Source organism: Lutra lutra, chromosome 9 (assembly GCF_902655055.1).
Source record: "Lutra lutra chromosome 9, mLutLut1.2, whole genome shotgun sequence".
Taxonomy (NCBI): Eukaryota; Metazoa; Chordata; class Mammalia; order Carnivora; family Mustelidae; genus Lutra; species Lutra lutra.
Window position 1 is genome coordinate 7,291,650 of NC_062286.1, and position 25,360 is coordinate 7,317,009.

The 25,360-nt window shown below is 52.0% G+C and overlaps 1 protein-coding gene across 2 annotated transcripts in view; it reads left to right on the forward strand.

Moving 5' to 3' along the window:
* The window catches only part of HPCAL1 (hippocalcin like 1), a 109,377-nt gene that overhangs the window by 24,272 nt on the left and 59,745 nt on the right, over positions 1-25,360 (forward strand). Inside the window, exon 1 of one of the 2 annotated variants that reach the window (XM_047745270.1) lies at positions 18,316-18,393. The exons of the other annotated variant lie outside the window; for it this stretch is intronic. The gene's annotated coding sequence lies outside the window, so the exon portion shown is untranslated. Of the gene's footprint in view, positions 1-18,315; positions 18,394-25,360 lie in introns of those variants that run through there. 2 annotated transcript variants of the gene reach the window in all.

Genomic DNA, 25,360 nt, shown 5'->3' on the forward strand with positions numbered 1-25,360 from the left:
AGTTTAGTTCTGAGTGTTGATTTGCCTGGCGGTGTGTGGAGACAGGCTGCTGTATGTGCACTTCCCATGTCACGCCTTGAGCATCCTGAGTGTGTCCCTTCTCTCGGGGCAGACGTGTGTCCCTCTTGCCAAACAGACCTACGGACAGGAGAGAAGAATGGCTCGTTTTGCTGGGACAGTGGTTCCTTATCTCGCATCCTCTTCCTTCCTACTTCCATGGAAGATGCCAGAGGGCGATTCTGGGGGAAGTGACTTGCCTGAGGTCACACAGAGTTGAGGTCACACTGGGACCCGAGCCCTGTCCTGTCACCACTTTCCCCCACGCCTCCCACAGCCAACCTCCTTTTTCCTTCTCTCTCCTTCCCCGGGTCTCCTCCGAGTTCCCATTCAGTCCATGCGAGGCTTCACAGCGGCACGACGGTCACCATGTTCTCTGACCTTTTCCCAGCCGTGTGTTTAAGGCCCATCGGCCTGGCCCGCCCGCCCAGTGTCTTGGGAATTGTCTCTGTGACCCCCGTTCTTCTCTGGGCAGGTGGCGGGGTGGGGGTCGTGTGCAGGGAGGGACCCGGAGCTCCCGGCCGGCTGCTGGCTGTCAAGGAAGGAACCATCCCCACGCATGGTAAGCGGCAGGGGACCTAGACTCAGGAGCAGGGCAGGGGGTGGGCCTCTGTGGCCGCAGAAGGGAGAGCACGGCCCAGATGAGCAGGGATGGAGCCAGCAGAACTGCAGGGGGGCAGTCAGCAGACAGTCCATCGTTTATCGGGACCTCCAGGGTTGGAGGAATCTTGTTGGGCTCGTTGCTCAAGACAGGCCAAGGGTTAATAACACATCCAAGGTCAGGGATGAGGAACGGGGGTCAGGGATGAGGAACGGGGTTAGGGTTGCGGTGGTCAGATGTGGAGGGTGGGGAACTCTCACTGACCTGGCAGCAGCCAGGAGGGACTCTGGGGGGCGGGGCGACCCGGGGTTGGTCTTTCATCAGCCTCTTGGGGATTGTGGACCTGTGCAAGTAGAGATATTTCCCTTTAAAGTCACTGGTTGGGGCGCCTGGGAGGCTTAGTGGGTTGGAGCCTCTGCCTTTGGCTCAGGTCATGATCCCAGGGTCCTAGGATCTCTGCTCAGCGGGGAGCCTGCTTCCTGCTTCCCTTCCTCTTTCTCTGCCTGCCTCTCTGCCTACTTGGGATTTCTGTCTGTCAAATAAGCAAATACAATCTTAAAATAAAATAAAATAAAATAAAGTCACTTGTTCGCCTGTGACGAAAGTAATGTGTTCTCACTGTAGACTTAGGAAGCAGAGAGGGCATCAGTCGGGTGGTCATAACTTTTGTACCCGTGGAGCCTGTGCTCTGGGAGTTGGCTTGACCCCCGCTAATCTGTGAGCCCTCGGGGGGCCAGAGCGGGGTGCCCAGGAGCTTGCACGCTGTTGTCACCAGCTTCTTCCCTTCAACACCTGCAGCAGAAAGCCTTTCCCTGCAGGGATGGGAGCCAGGCTGCTGCCTCCCACACAGCTCCTCGGGGTCCTGACAACAGGTGCCACTTCCCCGGGGCACCCCTGGGGCAGGCTGCCACCTAGGATGAGCTTCCAGGGGCCTGTGTCTTCCGAAGATGCAGGTGTTTCCCCCCAAACTTTCCCCTGTAAACTGGAATTCCTTTATGCTCTCAAAACTCATGTGCTCCGGTATCAACTGTGGCCATTTTACTGTTGTGTTGACTTAATCTTTGGAGAAATTTTTCATTTTCCTGCACAAAATTCTGCATCACTTTGTAAGATAGGCAAACACAGAAAAACAAAGGGAAAAAGATCCTTTATAAAATTGTAAGCACTCACCGCCCCCCCTGTAACCCTTGTTAGGTTTCTGTTTTGTACCCCTTGAGCCTCATTTCTGTCTACAAAACGGTGTCCGTGATGTCTGGAAATGTAGGCAGATAGATACGATGTCATCTTTAATCTGTAAAAGAATTAAAGAGTGTCCTCTGTGTCCAGACTTTATAGATGTCCTATAGAGACGTATAATAAAACTTGTATATATTTTAGCAAAAAAAGATCATAGTTTCATTTCATTTTGACTTACTGTTCTATAAAGACCCATAAACGTGACAGGCCCGCCAATGCCAATGCCCAACCTCTCCTTCTCTCTGCCCGCCCCTTCCCTAGGGCGCCCCTCTGCTGAGGGACTAGGGCTGTGTCTATCTGTGTTTTGGGTTCTTGCCACAGGCGTGGTAAGAGCTTTAAACAAACATTAGTTTCTGTGTGTTAGAAATACTCCTTAATCTACTTATTATTCATATCTTTTAAAAATTTATTTATTTATTTATTTGTCAGAGAAAGAGAGCGAGCACAAGCAGGGGGAGGGGCAGAGGGAGAGGAAGAAACAGGCTCCCCGCTGAGCAAGAAGCCCCGTGCGGGCCTCGATCCCAGGACCCCGGGATCATGACCTGAGTCAAAGGCAGATGCTTAACCCACTGAGCTACCCAGGTGCCCTCTTCATGTTGTTTTGTAGTTTGGCCTTTGACGATATATCCAACACTGTCTTTGAGGTCAGTCGTAGTGATATGTGGATATGGTCCATGGTCTTCTTTTCCCTCTTTTTGTTAACTGCTGGATAGCGTTCCCTTGTCTCAATAAACCGCATTTCCCAAGTTGTGTCCAGTTTTTTCTTACTGTTACAGAGAGCGCTGTAGCGAGCACTGTGTTTTTCCTGAGTGCCACCCGTCAATCCCCCTCCTTTCTTCCTCCCTCCCTCCCTCCCTCTCCTCTCCCTCCTTCCTACCTACCTACCTCTCTTTCTTTCTCTCTTCCTTTCTCCTTTCATATAAATTTCAGGTAGTTAACATACAGTGCACTACTGGTTTCTGGAGGAGAATTCATCACGAATTCATCACTTACATACAACACCTGTGCTTATCACAAGTGCCCTCCTTAGTCCCCAGTCCCTGGGAGGGCCATGTGCCCCCCCCCCCGCCCCCCAGCATCTTTCAGTTTGTTCTCTGTCCTTAAGAGTCTCTTCTGGCTTGTCTCTCTCTCTCCTTTTTTCTTTTCCCCCTTCCCATATGTTCATCTGTTTTCTTTCTTAAATTCTGCATGCGAGGGAGATTGTATGGATTTGTCTTTCTCCGACTGACTTGTTTTGCTCAGCATAATACCTTCTAGTTCCATCCATGTTGTTGCAGATGGCAAGATTGCATTTTTTTTTTTTTTTTTTTTTGATGGCTGAGTAGTATATACACCTTCTTTATCATTCAGCAGGTGATGGACATCTGGGCTCTCTCCACAGTTTGGCTGTTGTAGATAATGCTGCTCTACACGGGTATCCCTTCGAATCTGTATTTTTGTATCCTTTGGGTAAATCCCTAGTAGTGCAGTTGCTGGATCGTAAGGCCGTTCTCTTTCCCCTCACATCGCAGTGGCTAAAGCAAACTATATGGTGAGGCCTGATGTTAGTGGGGTGAGAAGTATCGTTCCCCCCATGGGAAGGGGCAATGACGATTTTGAGCAATAAAATTTTCCATGTGCTGTGATGAACGTTTCTAAACCCCTCGCCCTCGCCACTTTGTGTCATTAGGCCTCAGGATTCTTAGAAGTAGAATTGCTAGGTTAGGAACATGCACGTTTGTAAAGATTTTGCTCTTTATTATGTTAGGTTTTAACTGTTACTGAATTCCTGTTGTAAAATTAGAAATAATTATTAGTCCCGATGACTCATTTTCAAAGGAAAAAAATACTATTGCGTGGAAATACTCCCCTGCAACCCCCCGCATGACCATAACATCTTTATTTACTTCTCGTAGCTGCTTTGTGAGGTTTGGTGGTGCAGATGTTTTATCGCTCTTTCATAAGCGAGAAGCCTCGAGGCTCAGAGAGGTTGAGAAATTTGCCTGGAATTACACAGCAAGTAATGAGGAGAGACCCTGACTCCTAGTCAGGGCTGGGCTCCTTCTCTGCCCCTCTGGCTTTTGGAGTCTGTGACGAGAAGCCCCCCAACCTTTTGTTCCCCCCCCGCCGCCCAGCTCCTGCTCCGTTTGCAGACGTGCCCTGTGGCTGGCCGTGTGGCCCTCCGAGAGGTGCCGGGCCCAGGCCCTGCGCTGAGGAAGCCCATCAGAGCCTGCCCTCCGAGGATGAGCCGGCCTTGGCGACACTGGCTTAATCGGCATTAAGATATCGCTGACCATCTTTGGACCTGGGGAGGGGATTTACTATTATTAGAAAACCTAAGGGAACGTTATAAATCCTGTTAGCCCCCAGAACTGAAGACAGATGCTTGTTTATCGAGGAGGAAGCCTCTTTCCCGGAGGTGGCACATTTTGGACCCGGGGACCGGGGTGCGTGATGGGTATGTGTTGCAATTGAAGTAAACCTCACAGGGGGGCCCAACAAAATGCCCTTCCTTCCTTGGCTCCTCGTTGAACCTCATGCCTCTTCGTGGTCTCCAGACCAGGGGAGGGAGCTGAGCTAGGAATGGATTGCTTTGAGATCGAGGTGACGTTTGTGTCATGTTATTCATTGTCTCTGGGCCTGCCATTAGCTCATCTGTCAAATGTAAAATTTGGGGCGCCTGGGTGGCTCCGAGGGTTAAGCGTCTGCCTTCGGCTCAGGTCGTGATCTCTGGGTCCTGGGATCGAGCTCTCGCATGGGGTTCCCGGCCCAGCGCGGAGTCCGCTTCTCCCTTTGTCTTCCCCTCCATCCCTGCTCATTCTTTCTCTCTTTCTCTCTCTCAAATGAGTAAATAAAATCTTAAAAAAAAGTAAAATTCTTTCCTGCCTCCTTTCCATGTTGGCTGTGGGAGCCCGTGAGATCTCTCAGAGGTGCGGCGTGAGCTGTGAATGCCTAGACCGTAAAGGGATCACCTGCTGGGAAAGCCAGAACCCAAAAGACGGCCAGTAACAAGTGTTGGTGACGAAGGGGAGAAATTAGAACTCTCATGGACGGTGGGGATGTACACTGGGGCAGCCACGTTGGAGAAACCATCCAGCAGTGTTCCTCAAACAATTAGTATATAGAGTTACTATGTGACCCGTAGCTCTGTTTGCAGGTATGTGCCCAAGAAAACACACGTCCGCACAGACCTGCACACGAATGTTCACAGCAGCGGTGTTCCGAAGAACCAGGAGTGGAAACAACCCACGTGTCCCTGAGGTGGTGCACGGATAAACGGAGTGTGGTCTATCCGTGCGATGGAATGTTAGTGAGCTGTAAACAGGAGGAAGGTGCCGACTCTCGCTTCGGCGTGAATGAGGCTAGAAGACAGGGTGCTTGCGCAGAAGACGCCAGACGCAAAGGGCCCCAACTCGTAAGATTTCACTGATACGAAACATCCAGGATGGGCAAGTCTGAAGAGACAGATAGTGGATCAGTGGTTGCCAGGGCCGGAGGTGAGGGGGGATGGGGGTGTCTTTGGGGGAGGTGAGAACGCTCTGAATTAGGCAGTGGTGATGCCCGCACAACCTTGTGGATATGCCAGGAACCACAGAACTGTGTCTTCTTAAACAAAGCAAAGCGAATGATAATGAACAATATTTTGATAAGTGATTAGGGGTAACACAAGGGGACAGGGTGCGAACTTCGAAATCCGACAGGTCTAGTTGTCGTGTGATTTTCATCCTTTTGAGCCTCAGGCTCCCTGTTGGTAAAGCAGGGGAGTTGCCACTCTAGGGGGGAGGACGGACTCGGCAAGGTGATGTTTGCATGGGCCGGCATGAGCAGGTGCTCGCAGAGCTGTAGCGCTGAGGGTTAGGCCACCTTCTCTGGGCCCGCCCTGTGTGGGCAGCGGGCTTTGAAGACGGTAAGGCACAGTCATGACCTGTGACTCGGCAAGACCCCGTGACACCGTGTTTTTGGAGGGCACTGTCCAGAGGGCCCACCCCGGTGCCGATCTTCCTCTGCTGATGGTGAGGTGACGTCCCCGATCAACCCAGTGCAAGTGGCCAGTGCAGTGAACACACCCGACCTGTCCGACGTTGTAGCTTCTTGCTGGGCTGCCTTCAGCACGCTCCGAACACTTCCGTCAGCCGACGGCTGGCAAAGTCTTCTCACCCGCAGCCTGTGTTGAAACCGAGGGCTGAGCATCTCCTGTAGTTGATTGAACACTGTCCTGAACGTGAGAAACAGAATGGCTCTGGGGACGCAGCATGGCTGTCCGTGTCTCGACGGCTTGCCCCTGTGATTGTGGGGCGGCCTAGGAGCCGCAGCTGCCACCGAGCATCGTGTCGCCAGCCTGGGAAAGACCCAAATCCAGACTCAAAGGCCAGATTCTACGGAATGCTGGCTTCTGCACACCGTCAGGTCAAAAAGTGTTGGTGGCGCCATCGTCCATCTGGGACTGGCTGTGTTCCGTAGAGCTCTGAAGTGTCCCTGCGAGGTGGACCAGGCAGGTGACAGTGGCCCCACCCATAGAACAGCGATGCGTGGTGGTGGTGGTGGCGGCGGAGGCCGCCTGGAGTGTGGCTGTGGTGGTGTCGTGCCGGCTCACTTAATCAGAGCAAGGGAGGGGGTGGAGAGATAGGGGGGTTGGAGGGGGGGTGGGGCTGGGGGGCTGGGCAGGGAATGTGCCCAAGAGGGGACAAGAGGCACCGTGTGCTGGCCTCTGACACTGGGTCACGGGTACCTGGCACTCAGGGTTCTAGTCCTCTCTCTTTTCTGTGTATTGGCAGTTTTTTTATGAGAAAAAGTTTTAAACACCGACATGGTGAGGTAGGACGCTGTTCTCTTCGTTGTGCAGAATGGGAAGTCAAGGTACAGAGCATGCGAGGTTAGGGAGCTCGCCACCTTCTTCCGGATGGTGAGGCTTAGGCACCAGGCTGGCGGGGTGGGTCCCCTGGGCCAGGGGACCTCTTGGGGTACTTGTGACCAGTACTTCCTCCTGCCAGAACCCTTGAGGATCCGGGGCCCTGTGTCCCCAGCCACGACTGATACGCTCCCCTCTTTGCCTATCACAAGAGCTCTGGGCTTGAGAGATGGGGGGGCGGGGCGGGGAGCCAAAAGGCCACAATTTGGGGATTCTTGGTGGTTCTGGCCTTCGTGGTGCCGAGGGTTCATTCACCAGATTCTGTTAGTCTGGTAGAGTCTGTGGGCGCATGACGTCACTTGATTTCTCATCCTGTGACTTTTCGAAAATGTGAGAATCAAGTGGGGGGTGGGTGCCTGCACTGCTTTCTGGCCTACCCTCCCCTTCCCTGCAGAGCAAAAGTCCCACGTACCTCACTGTGACGTTTTGTCCCTCCCTGGCTGCGTGACTTTGCAGGTGTTGTCTAACCTCTCTGAGCCCAGTTTCCTCCCTTGAACGGAAAGGATATTAACGCCTCCTTTCCTTATTCCTGGAGCTCCTCAGTGTGGGCGTCCAGAATGTTCTGACCACGTAAAGAAATGGTGTTATATGGTAGGGCCTGTTACTAGAAACTGCACGATCTCGGTAAAGGGTGATGTTTTCCGGAGGCTGGTGGAGAGATGTTCTGGTTATTAGTGTTTCTTTCCTATTGGATAACTCAGAATACTGCTTATGGTAGAAGGGGGGTATATTTGAGAGACCAGCTGTGGGGGGGCGTGGCACACCCCCTGCGGGGTGGCACCCCGTTTGTGCCCTCAGTTGCAGGCTCAGAGGGGGCTGAGCTTGCTAGGCCCATGCTGTTGCTGCCCAAAGCTTTGCTTTTAGGCTCTCACTCCAGATGCCCTGGGATGCTCCTCTGGGACTTGGCTGTCCTGCAACGCCCTGTAAATTTCCTCCTGGCCCTGCCCCCCAGCCAACCCAAATGCCTGTAGCCCCTTTCCTCTCCCGTATCTGGGTATCTGCGTGCCTGTCCTGTTTATTGCCTTCTGGGTAAGAAAGAGTTTTTAGAATCATGATGATTTTACTTAATTAACCCTCAGACTTCTGTTCTCGGGGCTAAATCGTTCCCCGCCCAAACACATCCCAAACATCTGTTATAAATTCTAGATGCTGTATTGGATCTGTCTTAAATGCCTAATGAATTCCATGTGATGGCCCGCTACACTGTAATGCATCTAGACACAGGATCTCAGTAAGATTATGCTTTCAATGGGCCGTCCTGGGCAGTTTTTCTGACAGCCTGGGTTGACGATGACCCAGGGGTCTGGATTCATAATGGAAATCTTGGCAGAGACCAAACTGTATTCACGCCATCAGTCCCTCTCTGTCAGGTTTGGTGGTGACCCCGGGGTAAGGGCTTGTGGGGTCTGGGGTCTTTTTTTTTTTTTTTTAAAGATTTTATTTATTTATTTGACAGAGAGAGATCACAAGTAGGCAGAGACGCAGGTAGAGAGAGAGGAGGAAGCAGGCTCCTCGCGAAGCAGAGAGCCCAATGCAGGGCTCAATCCCAAGACCCTGGGATCATGACCTGAGCTGGAGGCAGAGGCTTTAACCCACTGAGCCACCCAGGCGCCCCGGGTCTGGGGTCTTTAAGCAGGAACTCTCCCTGATAGGCTGGCAGCTGCCCAGAGACCCAGAAACCTGAATGGGAGACCTTGACTTTGTTAAAATCAGAAGTGATTCTGGGGCTGCTCTGTCTGTTATAACCTCTGAGGGAGGGCGGGCCCAGCAGCCGGAGCAGGGGCTGGCGGGTGGGGGGGACAGGGGGTTCCTTGCCAACAGTGCCACTGTCTTTGGGGCAGCCCCCTCCGATTACCCTGGAGAAAATGCAAATATTTCACAGAGATCCCCAAATCTGAACTTAAAGGAAGGGGTCCTTCCTTTCACAGCGGTGCTGTTGGTGTCATTTAGGTGGGATTCGGTGTGAATTAGGATGGAATTTCATGGCTGGTGAGGACTCTGTGACTCCACACTGAGCAAGTGTGGGAAGTGGGGGCTGTGTTCCTTCTCCCCGGGGTGGGGGTGCGGCGGGGGGCTCACTGCATTCTCTCCAAGGCCACAGCCCAGCATCCCCTGTGCCAGGCCAGATAGTTCTGGGTCCTGGCCTCGGGTGATAAAGACTCCAGCCCGATCAGGGAGGGGGTACACACATAATACCGCCCACGGGGACAAGTGCCCAGGGAGCTCCAGGAGGAACGAATTAGCCCAGCCTGGGCAGGGTTAGGGACGCCTCCCAGGGAGGTGCGCTCGCCTGGGCTTCTAAGGATGCTAGACGTTTGGCATGGGAAGAAGTTGTGGTGGGCGCATTCCAGGCATAAGGAACAGCATATGCTAAGGTGTCTGGGCTGTGAGGAGCCAGATATGTTGAAGCCTCTTGATAAGCATCCTTCTGTGGTTCTTTCTCTAGCTGAGTTTTGTTTTGTCACTGGTCAAGGACCAGTATGTTCCCAGGCTGGGCTGTCTGCCTTCCAGGGGCTGGGCCAGAACATTCTGGCCTGGCCTCTGAGGATTCTCTCTGTCTGTCCTGTGGCCTGAATCCAAGGCTGTGGCGTGTACGTGGCCATTTTGTTTCTCCTCTCAGCGGCCTCCGTCCCCCATACGGGCAGGCGGACCCTCAAGCCGGGGCGTGGCTGAGCCACGCAGCAGAGACACGACAGGCTGTGGTGATGGTCTGCTCCTGGTCGGGGTCCCATGTGGGACAGGAGGGAGAAGGAGGAGCTATTTCCTTCCCCCTACCTAAGGTCAGGGTTGAGAATGGTGGAGTTTTAGGACAAGAGAAACATTTGTTCCTTTTTATTCCTCTTTGCACCCCTTCCCCTAGCATGTCCCTCCTGCTAGAGACTGTTCCTTCGTAAGGTGTGCACGCCAGTAGCCCGTGGAGGCTTGTCCCACTTCCTAAAACACAGCACACTCATTACTTACCCCCCTTTCCCTTGCCTCCATTAAGGCCCATCCTCAGAGAGTGGCTTTCTTCTGGAGCAAGAGGAATGAAACCTGCTGGTAATTCTCACTAGGGTGTGAAGGACTGACCGCACCTGATCCCCGCCAGGACTCTTGGCAGAGGGTGGTGGGCCACCAGGCAGGGGAGTAGCCCAGTGTCTGCCCCCTGACTTCTGCGTAAGCCAGTCCTACTGTTCCCAGGATTCTTTCTTCTGGTTCCGGATTTGGAGGTTTCTGGAAGGCTAGCATTTTCAGGGTGAGGAGTGGCTTTGGGTAGAGGACCTGGGGGACAGGTTTGCAAGCTGCAGGTACCTTTGACTGTAGAGCCTGGACTGAGCGAGGCCCCTGCTGGCTCAGAGTGATCCAGCTGGAAGCGACTAAAGCCAAAGGCCAGAAACAAAACGCATCCTCATGGAGGGACGTTCAGATCAGCCGCAGTGGCATATAAAGTCTTTCTGCTGTTCTCCTGTTGGGAGGTGGGTAAGGGGTGAGGGGTGTGGGGGGACCAGAGAAGAGAGAGAAAGGGTCCGTCTTGGGTCTCTCTGGTGCAGGCTGGACAAATGGCCTGGGGCCGCACTCTTCCTAAGCAAGTAATTTGAGAGCCAACCTCCGGCTCAGGAAGACCCGCGCGGCTCTCTGGGTTATTGAGAACATCAGGGCACCCGTTCTTTGAAGTCACACGCAGCCCAGCCTGAGCCCGGCTTGCGCCTCCGTGGAAAGCCCTGACCTGTTGTGTTTTTAACTGGGTTATTGAGCTGTCGAAGGAGCAAGGATGAAGGGTCTCTTATTAAAAATTAAAACAAGAAACAAAAAAGGCAGGACAAGCCAAGCAGAAGAGGGAGTGCTATGGTGAACTCATCAACCCCGCGGCTTTGATCTTGGAGGACAAGGGAGATGTGGTCTTTGATGATGTCCGCTCCCCCCACGGCCGTCCTGCGCCAGCCGGGGGAGTGCTGCGCCTCTGAGCCGGGATTAATTATGTAAGAGAGCTCCGATCTCCGATCTCCCGGGCCGGCGCGGGAAGGGGCCCCGGCAGGCTCTGCCCGAGTGCCCCCGGCGTCTCAGGATTAGCCCAAGGCCCGCTGATCTGGGAAGCGTGAACAGGCTCATGTCTGGGAAGCGGGGGCACTGCAGGGCGTTTCTTCAATTCTCCTGTTATTGTCTTCATGGAACTCCAGAACAGCTTCTTGGATATCACTCTTCAGGTCCCTGAAATGGAGCCCTGTGCGGAGAAATGAAGAAAAGTATCTGGGCATCCACAGCCGCTGTTAGACCATCTGGTGGCTCAGAAATATTTTATAATCAAATGAGTAAGACGGGCAGGCGTCTGGCTCACCGCGCGTAAGAGGGTCCCCTTCTTCCCTCTCCTCCTGTTTGTGCTCCCTGCTGCCTTCGGGAAGCACCAGAGAAGCCTTTTCGCAGGTGTGAGGACAACCCCTTTGCCAGCTTTGACCTTGGGCTGGCCGGGCGACCTTGGGCCGCTCTGTGGGCTCCCTCGTCCTCACTCCGTTTCCGTGTAACATGGAGGCCCTCGTGCTCAGTGCTGCGAAGGGAATCGGGGCGAGGTTAATAGTGTGTCCTGCGAGGAGGCTGTCCGTGCTACTTGTCTTAGAAAGACTTTTTAAAAAATGTGCACCAAGGGGCACCTGGGTGGCTCAGTCGGTTAAGCTTCTGCCTTTGGCTCTGGTCATGATTCTGGGGTCCTGGGATCGAGCCCTGCATGGGGCTCTCTGCTCAGTGCGCAGTCTGCCTCTCCCTCTGTGCTCTATCACTCTCTCAAATCAATAAATAAAATCTTAAAAAAGATTGTGCACTTGAACTTTTTCTGAACAGAAATGTGATATATGCATATTCACAGTACAATATTTAAAAAATTAAAGTAGGAAATGAATTCATATTGTACAATACCCCCTGCCTCCAAAGGGGTGACCATTGAGAATTTGGCCACGTTTGGGAAGGTTTCTGTCATGGCTTGCACACACACACATGCACTCACAGAGATGATCTGTCTGCCTAAAGCACGAGGAGTAATTGTGGACACAATGGAAGTGTGAGTCTGAGTGTGTCTGACATGTGCACACGTGGTGCACTCAGAGCTCTCCAGGTCAGGGCAAGGCCCTGGCACATTTCTGTTTGTGCCTTTCTCTCAGAGGAAGTGAGGGTGCTGGTGTTGCCAGGGGACGTGGTGGGGGGGGGCAAGGCTGGCCTCCCCTGCTGTCCTGTAGGAACGCGCGTCCCGGGATGGCCAGGAGGTAGAAGGAGACAGACATACAAATGCCCGTGTGTCTCGTTCAGGACCAGCATTTGAGGGTGCTCCCTCCGTCCCCAGCACTAACTCTGTCTGCCTGCCCCCTTCCCCCACCGTGCACCGCCCCTTGTGACTTCTTGTTTTGAGTCGGGAGGCCGATCTGTCTTCTTGAGACTGTTAGCACAAAACAAACCTCCTTACACCTTTTGAGGGAGCCTAAGTCCTGAGCCAGTTGGAGTGAATGAGCCCTGCAGAGTGTCCCCCGCATTGGAGTAATGGGCAGCCGAGCTGAGAACCATAGACCCCAGATGGCTGATGATTTGCGTCAATGAGGTATGGGGAGGGCTTCATCCGGTGTGGAGTGAAGTAGAAATACTGTGTTTCTGCAAAAACGCTCTGAATTCTGGTCTTCTCCCAGGAAACTGAGATTTGCCTGGTGTGGGGTTACTTGAATCTTCTTCTGAAAGCAAGCCTGCCTTTCAGCAGGTGAACCAAAGAACTCTGCAGAGGGGCCTCTCTCAGCTCCAGCCAAATCAAGGGAGTCGATTTCAGTGTTAATTAGCTTGCAAAGAAAATGGCAATGCACTTGAGCCAGGGAATCCTGATTAGTTTGGTGTTCTGTATTGTTCCTTTTCTGTATTTCTTGTTGACCTTCGTTAATGTTGGGGTGCTTTGTCAGCTCCAGAAACAATGCTGGCTAGGACAGGGTGGCATTTCTGGATTCCTTCCCATTGTTAGCAGGAAGTAATAGAATCTGGGTCTTTAAAAAAAAAGTATTTTATTACACATTTTCTCTGCTGTAAAAGCAATGCATACTCACTGGAATGTTTTGAAAAAACCAAATGGTAAAAGGGAGATAGAAAAAAAGTGATATCTTGTCATACCTGCCGAGATAACCGCCATTATATTTATGTCCCAGAAGAAGCCCTCTTCCAGTGCCATCGACCCTGGCAGTGAGTTGCTTGATTGAAAAAGATCAGTAAAGAGGGGATCAAAAAATGATGCAGACATACCTGAACGTCTTATTTTAACATGAAACATGAATTTGTTCCACTTGTCCCCTGATTTAAGACCAGTGCCTTTCTTGTATTATGGGTCTACTGGACCTTTTTTGTAGTACCTTTTAATGCCCCATCTACTTTCTTTGATTCTCAGTTTCTATTTCTATCAAGTGAAATAGGGAACACCCTCCCAATATCATATAGTGATTTTTGTCCATGCCTAATTTAGCAGTGATCGTCCCCAAATATCCAACATTTGTTTCATAAAAACAATTCCTTTTTAACTCCTATTCCAATGGTTTACATAAAATTTAATTGTTATGTAATTACATAAGTACAACCTGTGTAGGCAGGTTTGAGGACAAGCACGGCTGAGTCTTGGTGAATTTGGAGACCAGCCCCCCACAAGCACCCGGCAGGCCCTGTTCCTCACAGGGAATGCTGAACATTCCATAGTCCAAGGGAAGTTCAGGGAGGCATCTGTGCTCATTTTACGCGATTCCTTAAGAATCTCTTAACTACTCAAGAGAAGTCTTATAATATTATCAATTCCAGGCTGAAATTTATAAATTAAATTAAACACATAACAGCTAATGTCATACTTAATGGTGAAGTACTAAAAGCTTTCTCTCTAAGATCAGGAATTGAGACAAGGATGGCCACAATTGCCACTTATTGTACTGGAAGTTCTAGTCAAAGAGAGCAGTTAGGCAGACAAACAAACAGACAAAAAACCCACAGGCAACCAAACCAAAAACATAAAACCCCATAAATAAATGAAAGACATCTAGGTTGGGAAATAAGTATTAAAACTATTTGTAGGCAAGATGATTTTGCATATAGAAGAGCCTAAGGAATCCACTAAGAACAGTCAGAGCTTATAAACAATTTTGGTAAGCTTGTTGGATACAAGACTGATACAAAAAATGAATTGGCATTTCTGTGCACTGCAGTGAAGAACCTGAAAATTAAATGAAAAAAATAAATCCATTTGGAGTAGTATCAAAAAGAATAGAATATTTGGGCATAAATTTAACAAAATAAGTGCAAGACTTACTCTGAAACTGACAATGTACTTTGAAAGAAATTAACAACCTCAGTAAATGGAAAGACATCCCATGTTCATGGATCAGAAGGCTTAATATTATGAAGAGCGCATCATTCCCAAATTATAGATTCCACACAGCTCCCTATGAAAATTCCAGCAGAATTCTTTGCAGAAATTGACAAGTTGATTCTAAAATTCATACAGAAATTCAAGGAACCCAGAATAGCCAAAACAGTCTTGAAAAAGAAAAACCCAGTAGGAGGGCTTATACTTCCCGATTTCAAAGCTTATTACAAAGCAATAGTAATCTATACAGTGTAGTACTGGCACAAAGGGAGACGTATAGATTAGTGGAATAGAGTTCAAACTCCAGAAATAAACTCTGATATTTACAGTCAATTGATTTTCAAAGGTAGTAAATAATTCTATAGAGAATAGGCTTTTCAACAAATGGTACTGGTACAAATCAACTGGTAAAAGAATGAGGTTGGACCCCTACCTCACACCGTTTATAAATATTAATGGATCAAAGACCTAAATGTAAGAGCGAAAACCATAAAACTCTTAGGAGAAAAATAGGTGTAAATCTTCTGGACCTTGAATTAGGCAGTTGTTTCTTGAATATAATAACAAAAGGATAAATGACCAAAGGACGAAATAGGCAAATAGGACTTCATCAAAATTAAAAACTTCTGTGCTACTTAGGACACTATCAAGAAAGTGAAAAGACAGCCCACAAAATGGAACACAGCATTTGCAAGTCACATGTATTCTATACTTGGACCTAGAATAAAGAACTCAGAACTTAATATTGAAAAAAAAAATAGTCCATTGAAAGTAGGGCAAAGATCTTGAACAGGCATTTTCCATGGTACAAGCCCCTGGAAAGATGCTCAGCATCATTAGTCATCAGGGAGATGCAAATCAAAACCACAAGATACCACTTCACGCCCACTGAGATTTCTAGAGTCGACAAGCCCGATAAATGCAAGTGTTGGCGAGGACTCGGAGAACTTGGAACACTTCAACACTGCTGGTAGGGATGTAACTGGTGCGGCTGTTTTGGAAAATAACCTGGCAGTTCCTCACAAGTTTAGACAGAGAGTTCCCACATGACACAGCAGTTCCCCTCCCAGGTGTACACACCAAGGAGAGGAAAACTCACATCCCCGTGAAACATGCTTGTACGTGTGGAGACAAGCCAGGTGTCCATCTGCTGATGAATGAGTAAACAAAATGTGTTAGATCCGCAGAATGGAATATTATTTGGCAATGAAAAGGAAGTCCCATTCACGTGCTATACAACAGAAGAAGCTGGAAAACAATATGCTGAGTGAATGGAGTAAGTCATGAAAGACCAAGGATTATGTGATTTCACCTTTGTGCAATGTCCAGAATGGCAAATCTGTAGAGACAGGAAGTAGATTAGGGTTGCCCAGAGCTGGGACTGGGGGCTTGGAGGGAAATGAGAGTGACTCTTAATAGGTGTGGGTGTCTTTTGAGGGAGACGAAAATGTCCTGAAGTTGATTGTGGTGATGGTTGCACAACTCTGTGCGATTGCTGAGTTGCATACCTGAGATCTGTGAGTTGTGTGCTTTGTGAATCGTATCTCAAGAAAGCTATTATTTTTTTTTCAAAGGTTTTATTTATCTATTTGACAGAGATCACAAGTAGGCAGAGAGGCAGGCAGGGAGAGAGGGGGTGAAGCAGATTCCCCGCCGAACAGAGAGCCCAACGCAGGGCTCGCTCCCAGGAGCCTGGGATCATGACCTGAGCCAAAGGCAGAGGCTTTAACCCACTGAGCCACCCAGGTGTCCCAAGAAAGCTACTATTTTAAAAACAAAACACCAGCAGCCCTGCTGTCTATCCACACTACACCCTCGACCTCTCCTCTCCGACCCCTTCCCTTTTCCCCATCTCAGATTTCTAGTAGAGGGAGGTTCTGCATGGAGGTCCCCTTGCCGTCTTTGGGACTTTGTTCCTTCCCTAATCCCTACGCCCCTTAGAATATAGAATATACCTTGATTCCTTCTCACATATTGCTGAAACTTCCCCATTCTGGTCTTGAGTCTCTTTGTTAATGGACTGATTTTCCAGTAGGTTTGTGTCTGATTCTAAATTAATTATCCTGGAAACAATTGACTTCATCCCCCATCGGCAACTGGTTCCATTGGCACAGGTCACTCATGCTGGGGCGAGACCCAGGCATGTCCCTTCCTCTCTGTCTTCTGGGGAACTGGTTTCAATATTGGGGGATCCTGAGAGCTCAGGCCTCCACAGAGAGGTGTGGAAGGAGCTTAAGGCCTGGCACTACCAGCAGGAGCACTGTAGGAGTCTCCCTGCTCTGCCAGGCCTTCTGGAATGTTCCAGATGTGGAAGGTTCCAGCTCTCTGCACTCTCTGGAGCAGAATGAAAAAGAATCTTCTAGTCTTTCTGACCAGCCAGTAAGTTCTTTAAAGGTGTTACCATTCTTGACATTAAAAAAAAAAATTGTGAGCAGGTTAGACACTTAATTTTTTATTTGAACCGGTCACTGAAAACACAGACTAAGCGAAGATGATACTTTATCAGTCCTGCTGTCAGAGGCTATCAGAGATGTGTGGTCGGCCAGGTTAAGATGAAGGCAGAGAGACTCCGCACTGCCTGGGGCTGGTAGGCCGTCAGTGGAGACACACTTCTCTGCCTGCGGTTGGTTTGCTGGAGGAAAATGGACGGGTCATTTGGCCTTTCTGTACCTCAGTTTTCTGTCTTGCTAGCCTCGAAGGTTTGTTTGAGAACCAACAGAGGCCTGTGCATGTGCCTTGAGCATGGGACCATGAGGTCAGGGTGGCATCCCATGACAAGGCATGTCCCCTGCACTCCTTTGCCTCTGCCGTGGGCACCCTGGGGCTGCAGCCGTCCTGGGGGTAGCAGAGGACCTGGGGGCATCACACAGGTGCTTCACGTGGGAGATTGGGTCTTGGAGGGGTGAGGCTGGGGGGGGTGGAGAAGCCTGAGGGAAAGTCAAATTTAGGACCCAAGGAGGGGGCAGGAGCTCCCAGACTTTAGGATCCGAACTGGCAAAAACAAACAAACAAATTAATTAATTAATTAATTAATCAGGGCCCATATAGGGTTACTACCTTTAACTTTTGTCACATAAGGGCATAAAACATTGTCACCTAAATTATTCTTTGTGATAGAAGGGACATTTTCATAGCAACAATCGTTAAGGGAAAGTGTGATCGCAGAAGAAAAGAGCGTCCTCTGAAAAGGCACCTCAACTTGTAGAGAAACCTCTGACATGGTCATCCTTCCTCTCTCCACTGCGTCTGGTCCCAGTGCTGGCAGTGGGGGGCCCTGGTGGGGGGCCACTGGTTCAGGGCCCTGTGGCTTGTGGTGGTTTAGAGATGGCAGGACTGAGACGGTCAGCTTTCTACGTGGGTCTGGATTCTGGGAAGCCTTCTTTTTCTTTTCTTTCTTCTCTTTAAATCTTTTTTATGACCGAAAATTTCAACCATAGGCAAATGCAGCAAGAATAGTAAAATACATGGTCAAAGGTCAAAGAGATTGGGGGGTGCCTAGGATGATTTAAATTGGGCCTGAGGGCAAAGCAGTGTGTATTATCTGCTAGACACTCAGGGGGGAGCCATCACTACCAGTTGCCCGCAGCTTCACTTGCCGAGATCATCCGTCTAGAACTAGGGGCCCAGGGCCTAATCTGGCCCCTTGCTTGTGTTTGCAAATAAAGTTTTATTGGCACAGCCATGTTCATTTGTCATTTAGGTCATTATCTTCGGCAACTATTGCTCAGTAGGCAAAGTTGAAGAGTTGGGGCAGAGACCCATAACCTGTAAAGCCCAAAATATTTACTCTGGCCCTTTACAGAGGTTTGCTGACCCTTGGCCTAGCATGTAGAATGCCGGAAGTCAGGTGGAAAGGGGCTGAGAGAGTTTTTATTCTAAGCACCCACGCAATGCTTGGGTTTTTTAGCTGTATTATAGTTCTATGAAGTGATCTTTCATCTGCTCTGGGCTTGCATTCTTCCAGCGACGGGGTGCTCACCCTCCAGCTGCAGTGTGTTCCAACATCGTGTGGTTCTTTTCCTTATTGTCTCTCAGCTCACTCTCCCCAACTCACTCTCCCCAAGTTGCGGCTTACAGGTCTTTGTTTGCAGCCCTGCAGGCCCAGCGGGGTTCTGTTTCCCCCTCCCTACGCACAGTCCGTCAGCTGTGCGCTCATTCTCATCATCGTCCCTTCCCTCCTTCATCCCACGGGTGTTTTCTGAGTGCCTTCTACTGCCAGGCGGTTACAGACCTCTTGGGAGCCTCAGTGCCTTCATTCTCCCCTGCACTGTAAGTGGTCCCTCCCCTCCACAGCTCCCGTGAACAGATCTCAGAAATTTGGGGTGCAAACCCAGGCCAACTTTGCCAAGTTAATGCTAGGTCAGATAACAGTTAATGCTTTTACCTCCTCCTGGCACCTTACAGGTTCCCTTGCCAAGGGGGCCTGGAGGCATCAGTGTCGTCCTTGCACGGAGGAGTAAACTGAGGCTCCTGGCTCGTCAGGTGACACCAGCCTCACACTCTGAGGCCCCGCACTGTCAAGGCGGGGACAGGCTTCTGACTACTCAGACCTTCTTTCTGCCTCTCTCTGGGTTCTTGCATAGCTCCGGGGTGGGGAGCAGGGATGGGGGCTTATCGTACAAGTGACCTAGACTTCCCAAGGGCTTCTGATCCTAAAGGTGCAGCCCTGTGCATGGGCCTAGTGTGAAAACTTGTGATGTGACCTTAGTTTTGCAAACTGCTGTTATCTCCTCCCAGCTCCTTCACCTGTCAAGCCCTCTGAACCTCCTCCACGAACCAGGCATGTCTGGTTAGGTGCTCTGGAGCACATGGTGGGGAAGACGGTGTCGTTGTGCCCCTGTAGCTCACCGGCTGTGGGAGGTCAGAAGGCAGATGGGCCTCTGCACTGGCCTTCTGAAAGCCGGGGGGGAGCAGTGGTGGGATACCTTCTTGAGGCTGGTGGTGGCAGCCAAGAGGGAGGGCATTTGGATTGGGCATTGAAGGGTGCATAGGAGTTTGCGGGAGAGACACAGCGTTAACTGGTCACTGAAAATGAAGTGGAGAGCAACACTGGGTGTTTTGTCATGACAGCTCTTCCTGGAGACTGTCTGCAACTGTGTAACTTTGTGGAGAAACACCGGAAGACTGGCTGGGAAAATCGATAAAGGCTTGACCTCCTTTGTTATCTGCTTCCCGCCCAGGGAGATGGAGAAGCTAGTTTTGCAAAGGCCTGGGAGCATTAAACTCCATGTTAGATGTACGCATTTTTTCTAAGTAGGTAAGTAATGACTTTATGCAAGTTTCCTTTGGCTCCATGTGTGTGGCGGGGAGGGGGGGCACAGGGCATTGCTCTGAGGGTCCTGGATTTCGGTACCTATTTTCTCTTATTTGGAGAGAGGAGCCCCAGGCTGAGGTGCTGGGCTGTCTCGGAGAGTGCGTTCTCTTCCCCAGGAACATTAGTCACAAACCAGTAATTTACCTCAGCAACCGCACTGAGTGGGATGATGGCGATTCGTTGGCCTTCGGCAAAACATGCTTGTTTATAACTGGCGAGAGAAGCAGCCTGAAGACATTCTGCGTGACGCCCAACTGCACGGTCACGGCGGAGGGCCTGCCCTGCTCTCCACGGACAGGGGGAGAGAGGAGGGGGAAGGGATGCGGGGGGTGGGGTGCGGGAGATGCAGAGACAGACAGCAAGAAAGAAGGTGAGGGGCGAACAGGAGGAGGGAGAGGGAGGTTGGCCCCTGCCCTGAGTCCACCCCCACCTGGCCTTTGTCTCCCCTTGGGAAGCACCCTTCGGGGTCCGGCCCCCTGGCTTGGGATCCTCAGGGCCCCTGCCTCACATCTGGGAAGGCACAGCGTCTCCCAGGTGCAGGGCTGGGCTCTCCCTCTCTCTGAGGAGCCGGGCCAACCTCCACTGCCCTCCCTCCTGCGTGGGCCTCCCCTGGCCAGATGGAGGCACCAGCTCCAACGTTCCGGGCTTCCTCGGGCTTGGGAATTGGGAAATCAGCTTTCCACTCCCTGGCAGGGGCAGTGACAACAAGCGTGCGTGGAGATCCCCCCATCCCCGCCCCCCAGCCCTCAAGGGGCTCAGTCTGGATGTCGCTGACGCCTGTCGCATGCTGGCTCCCCGCCAGGCCCTTTCCTCTCCTTATTTGTTTATTCCTTCCTTCATTTGCTCTTCTGATGCCAGCAGTGACCTTCCGAGGCAGGTCTTACTGTCTCTGTTTCATTATACATAAACTGACGCCCAGCAAGGTTAGGTAACTTTCCTAAAGACACACAGCGCCTAAGTTCATCATGGGATACCCCTTCTAGCTTGGGAGGACCTGGTGGGGGGCCTTGAATTAGGCCTCAAAGGACAGCCGAGAAGTTTGAGGCAGGGAGGGGCACGCCAGGACAGCGGGGGGCAGCAGCAGCACTGCTCTGTGCCAGGTGCCCGGATGTGGCATCACGCACACAGTCCCCTTCATCCTGCAGGCAGCCGGAAAGGCTAAGTGGCTGGGCCGAGCTGTAAAGGTAGGACCGGGACCCAGCTCTGTCTGGTGCCATAGTCGGTCTATGCCCTCTATCCACACCACCCTGGGGCATGGCCATCAGGAAAGGGCACCCCAGGGTTGGTGGTACAAAGTGAGCGGTGGGTATATGATAAAACCCTCACCTTTGTTCTCAGGGCTCTCCCATGGGGTCCTGGGCCCCGTGGCCCCAGCTTTCCCCCAGGTCTCAGCCGCCCACCTCCCCTAGGTCCAGCTCCTGCCCTGCCCTGCCCCTGTGTGGGCCTCTCCCCACACACTCCTCCAGTCTCACCACGTTCAGGGGCTTGCACCGGCCCTGCTCCCATCCCACAAACCCTCACATAACATCCTTTGCAAAGCTGTTTAAAATAGTGATCTCTCGACTCGTGGGTGAGCACCTGCTCTGGTGTTCCCAGGCTGTCTGTTCAGGGACCTGCGTCCGGAGGACCAGGGAGAGGGCCAGAGGCAGTGTGCTGGGAGCACAGGAGTCCAGGCAGCCGGGGAGTGGGGGTAGGGGTGGGGGAGGAGATGAGGGAGAGCCTCAGCAGGTGAGGGCCAGAGGATGGAATTCATGACTCTGGTCTCGCCCAGGCTCCTCCTTGGACGTGCATTTTCCTTATTACGTGGCAGCGCTAGCTTGTCTTACTTCTTCCTTGGGGGCGTGAGCTGTGCCAGGAGGCCGAGTCTCGCACCTTCTGCGGGGCTGCCGTGGCCAGGAAGCTGCCACAGGTGCAGCGGACGCCCTTGGGTGGATGCGGGAAGGAGGCTCTGCGCTGCGAGGTTCTGCCCTGATCGGTTTCACACCGTCGCTCACGATGCGTTTCCTCCAAGGAGTGGGCTAGGGAGAGCGCAGGTGCCTCTTGCCTCTTTATTGGATCACTCTAGATGGGGACCCGCCTCCGAACCAGCAGGTTCTTTGAAACATCGTGACCTTCCCTCCCCGTGAGGTGTCTGCAGAACAGTGATATTTCCTCCTGTCATTTGCCCGCCTGCAGTGGAGAGATCAAGAAACCGTGTTTTTCTCCTCCACGCAGCCCCATCCCCACCGGTGATAACGACAGAGCTGTTTTCCTGTAGGAAACGGTGCCCTCGCCTTTAGGCAGAGAAAGCGTGTTGTTGTGTTTGCTGGGAGCGAGACAGCGGAAGGTGGTGGAGGGGGGCATGGCTACGCCTTCCCAGGTCTGCACCCCCCAGAGCTTCTGCCCCTGAGGGGGAAACATGGCTGTGACTTGGGGCCATAGCCCCTGCCCGTCCTCTTCCCCTGAGCCCACTTCCTTTCACGTTTCAAACTCGGCTTTGCTGTGTGCAGCTCTGATGAGCACAGCCGTTCTCTGGGGCCCCGGGGACTTGCCGTATGAAAGAAGAGGGTTTGGCTCCAGTTTCTGGCTACATGTGTCCCTGATCGCAATGCTTCTGGTCCCACTTTATAAATGGGGGACAGATGTGATGTCTGGGTGTTGGGATCACTGGGTTGAGCCCCCCTCCTTTTTTTTTTTTTTTTTTTTAAAGATGTTATCCATTTATCTGTCAGAGAGAGAGAGAGGCAGGCAGAGGGAGAAGTAGGCTCCCCGCTGAGCAAGGAGCCTGATTCGGGAGTCGATCCCAGGACCCCGACATCATGACCTGAGCTGAAGGCAGATGCCCAACTGACTGAGCCATCCAGGTGTCCCGGGCCCCATTTTTTTAAGTAGAAAGTATGAAGAGAAAAGCAGGGGTGAAGCGGGGCCATAACCATCTAGAGAGCCTTTGGAAATATGGTCTCTGGAAATGCCAGGTGACCCAGATGACGACCGGCTAGCAGCAGGGGTGCAGACTGGCCAGCGAGGGGCTCCAGGCAGCCCCCAGGATGGAAGCGAGGTGTTGTAGAGCCGTGGCTGAGAAACTGAAACCAGGAGGCTTGGTTACCGTCTCTCCTTTCCGCCACCCTGATGGCCTGTGTGGCCGCAGCCAGTCTTCGAGTGGGCACGGGGGACTTTGCTTCTGCTCTCTGCTTCTTGGGGAGCCACGAAGCCATGGGGCCTTGTCTCTCTGGCCCTCTGCCCAGGTAGATAGAGCCTCCCACCTATAGCCCTGCGGCCATGGAAGGAAGGTTCTAGACCATTAACCCCGACCCCCACCTCCCAGGCCCCCTTGGGTGGCTGGGGCCTCACCCTCCAACCCCAGACAAACCACAGCCCTCAATTCCCGGCCTCCCGTGATCCTGACCCTGACCCTCACGCCACTGCCTGGTGGGCGGACGGACAAGACAGCTCCTCTTCACTCTGAGTAAGGTGCCCCCTTTCCTAGAGGCCAGTACCCCCAGCAGTGGTGGGCAGTTTTAGCTCCATATTTACTGATGCATTAATGGACACTTTTCAAAGAAGGCTAGGTTAACTCTGCTGTCTTCACCAGGCCCGGGAGCCCCTGAACTTGCCTCTTACTCACTTCCCTATCACCTGCGAGTCTGCCTTCTGGGCGGATCAGTGCCTCCTTTAATTTCTCCTCCTTTAATTTCTCCGTCTGTCCGTTCATCTGTCACCTGACAGTCCACAGGTCTCGTGCTGCGGGGTGTGGGATACTGGCAAGGGCCCCCAGTCTTGAGAGGGCGGTCATACCCCTAAAAGGCACATTGATGAAGGAGGCATGGGGCTGGGGAAGAGACCCTGACTCCCTGTGGTGGGTTGGAGGGTATGGGGGGCGTGTCCCTGGAAGGGGCTGCACGGAGCTGCTGCCCTAGGAGCCCCCGGGGTGAGGGTGTCGAACAAGGAGGGCGTTCGGGCTTAGGAAGCCTCCCCCAGGAGACTGAGTTCCCCAGACACCCAGCACGCGTGAGCGGGACCCGTGAGCCAAGGGCTTTGGCTGTCCCGTTGCACGAGGGACTTTCACATAGTTACTAAGTGCTCAGCTATGAACGACGAACAGTGGAAAGCAAAACCCAAAATACAACAATCCTTTCACTAAACTTTCCTTTGGAAAACAAATCCTATGTGACGGGAGACCAACCATCTTCGTAGTACGAGAGTGGAGGCCTGTGCACATTCCAGAAGAATTCTTTGGGGTTCTTTCCCTTCCTCTCTCCATTGTTCCTCTCCTGCCTTCTCCTCCCTCTCCTCTTCCCTCCTTCCTTCCTCCCTTCTCTCTCTCTCTCTCCTTTTGAACTTTTTTCTTTTTTTTTTTTGTTTTTTAAGATTTTTCTTTATTTATTCAACAGACAGGGATCACAAGTAGGCAGAGAGGCAGGCAGAGAGAGGGGGAAGCAGGCTCCTGCTGTGCAGAGAGCCCGACGTGGGGCTCCATCCCAGGACCCTGAGATCATGACCTGAGCCGAAGGCAGAGGCTTAACCCACTGGGCCACCCAGGCTCCCCATCCTTTTGAACTTTCTTCATTGCATTTTCATCCCTTGTCCCTCAGCCTCCCTCAGTAGAGATGTCAGGGCTCCTGGTATGTGCCCTGCGTTTGCGGAGCTCTGACGACACATGGGAGCGAGGTGGCTGGATGTGGGCCCTGCTCTCATGGAGCTCCCTGTCCAGCCTGTTGGTCGGGGGGCCCTATTTCTAGAATACTACCTGAGGATGGGTGAGCCTGCTGTGTAGGGTCACCTCAGGACACTGTCATGGCTCTCTGAAATTTGAATCAGTTACCCTACTTGGCTTCAAATTATCAGACAACAGAATCTCTAACCAAAGACCTTGACCAGTCCCAGCTCCCTGGACGTTTGTCGTGCCTCCTCGTCGGTGCTGTGAAACCATCGTGTTTGGGAACCTGAGATGAATGATTCGCCGGTTATTTTAAACGGATTCCCTAAGCTGTGTACACAGTACTTACCGTTGTGTTTAAAGCTCTCCATTGTTGCAGCGATTACTTTGGTACATTGGAAGGTTAGAGTCTCTCTTATGGTGATGATGTCTTTTCATAATAACATTGGTAACATTTCTGTAGCCCTTGAAAGCTTGCCAGTTGCCTTCCTATACTTTAGGTAATTTGAGTCTGTGGTATCAGCTGGAGTTACCCTCTCAACCATAACAGGGACACAGAAGCTCAGAGAGGGTAAGGAAGGTGCTCAGGGTCACACAGCTAGCGAGTGCTGGAGAAGGGGTGTAGGGCTGGTTCCACTTGACTCTGCCTCACTGAATCTGAGTTGCTCAACCAATGAGTCTTTATTGAGCGCCTACTATATGCTAGCATTATGGAGGTGAGCAGGTACACATGCGGGATCGGCGGGAGCAGGTGGTGCTCGAGTGGTGATGGGGACTGAGGGTGGCAGCTGTGGGCTGGGACCCAGGCAGGTGGGAGGAGCCCTTGGCAGGTGTGTGGCGGGCGTGTCGGGCTGTCAAGTGAGGAAGCGAAGGGGGCATCCTAGGGAGGGTGGCATGACAGCAGGCCGAGCTCCGGATGGCTCTGGGTCCTGCTTCCCAGAGAGGTAAGGCTGGAGTTCTCAGGGGTTAATGTCTGTGGAGGGGTGTTCCGGGGCGTGTGAGGGACGGAGTTTCCAGCAGTGGGAAGAACAGGGAAGGACCGTTTCTGCTTGTCTCTGTTTCCTTATTTAGATGATCTTTGTTCCTTTAGGAAAGAGAGGTGGGCCGTGGGGATGGAGGGCGGCCGAGGCCTTCACCGTGACCTGATGTAACGTTCTGCCAGTTGGCAGCTCAACGAGGGACACGGCTGCCCCGGGCGCTTATCTGCAGAACCGGATCCCGTTTCTGCGGTGGTGGGAGAGGAGGGAGGCAGTCCTGGAGGCTGTGCGGACGGCACGGAGGGCCTC